The sequence below is a fragment of the Bos javanicus genome, chromosome 16, assembly GCF_032452875.1.
Source record: "Bos javanicus breed banteng chromosome 16, ARS-OSU_banteng_1.0, whole genome shotgun sequence".
NCBI classification, from domain to species: Eukaryota; Metazoa; Chordata; class Mammalia; order Artiodactyla; family Bovidae; genus Bos; species Bos javanicus.
In genome coordinates, this window is record NC_083883.1 from 29,455,914 (window position 1) to 29,457,077 (window position 1,164).

The 1,164-nt window shown below is 50.3% G+C and overlaps 1 non-coding gene across 1 annotated transcript; it reads right to left on the reverse strand.

Annotated features, from left to right (window-relative positions):
- Window positions 1-589: 589 nt before the first annotated feature.
- On the reverse strand, window positions 590-663 carry TRNAG-CCC (transfer RNA glycine (anticodon CCC)). Its single transcript has one exon. It is a non-coding gene; the product is annotated as a tRNA-Gly (tRNA).
- Between the last annotated feature and the right edge of the window lie 501 nt (window positions 664-1,164).

Genomic DNA, 1,164 nt, shown 5'->3' on the forward strand with positions numbered 1-1,164 from the left:
AATATTCTTGTCTAGAGAATTCCATGGACGGAGGCTACAGTCCATGGGGTCACAAAGAGCAACTAAAATAATAAATATGCCTCAAAAAAGAGAGTTTGAGGAGCCTGTTAGGCCAGGATCCGTGTCTTTTAGAGGGAGGTGTAGAGACTCCTTCACAGGTGCCCTGCTGTGGCCCAGATGATTTTGTCAACTTTCCTCACACCCAGGGACTGAGTATCTCTCCCTCTTTGCTTTTTCCTTTTTCAAAACTCTTCACAGCTACTAAGGAATAGGGTGAGGATAATGTACATCAGGGCTCTGCCAACATTCAAAAAGTCTTATTTATTTATTTTCTGTTTTGGCCATATCTCATGGCGGGCAGCATCTTAGTTCCCTGACCACGGATTGAACCTGTGTCTCCTACAGTGGAAGCACAGAGTCTTAGCCACTGGACCACCAGAGAAGTCCCACTATCAACATTTAAAAATACTGATTTATTTGGCTGTGCTTGGTCTTAATTGCAATGCTTGAAATCTTCGATCTTCGCTGTGGCACACAGGAACTTTAGTTGCAACATGTGAACTCTTAGCTGTGGCATGTGTGACTCTAGGTCCCTGACCAGGGATCGAACCTGGGCCCTCTCCATTGGGAGTGCAGAGTCCTAGCCACTGGACCAACCCAGGAAGTCCCCTGCTGTCAACATTTTTGAAGAAAAGGAACTCTTTCAGATGAAATCTTTACCCAACCCCAGTATAGAAAACAAGAGGGTCGAGGTCCTCTGGCTAACCTGGGAAGCGGGCCTGGTTGACCTCACCCTCTCTGCCCCTGGGAAGCCAACCTGTCCCAAGTCTCAGAATCCTGCCATCACCCAAATCACAATTTCTCAATCTCCAAGGGAAATGTTGTCATCTGGCACTTCCACGGCTGCTTTAAAACGTTACAAAAGAGCTGGTGGCGTCCCCCCGGGAGGGGCAGTCACCTGCGTCTGGACATGTAAGCCAGCGGGTGTGGTGGGAGGAAGGGACCGCTGCCCGCTCTGCAGGGGCTCTCGTCCTCCCGTCCTGCTCGCTGTCCACACCACGCAGGGCACCTGGTGGAGAAAAGGCGTCAGGAAGAAGCAGAGGATGCCAGAGGCCAGAAAGGGCATGACACACGCTGACTTAGGTCAGCCCTCAGGTAGCTTTC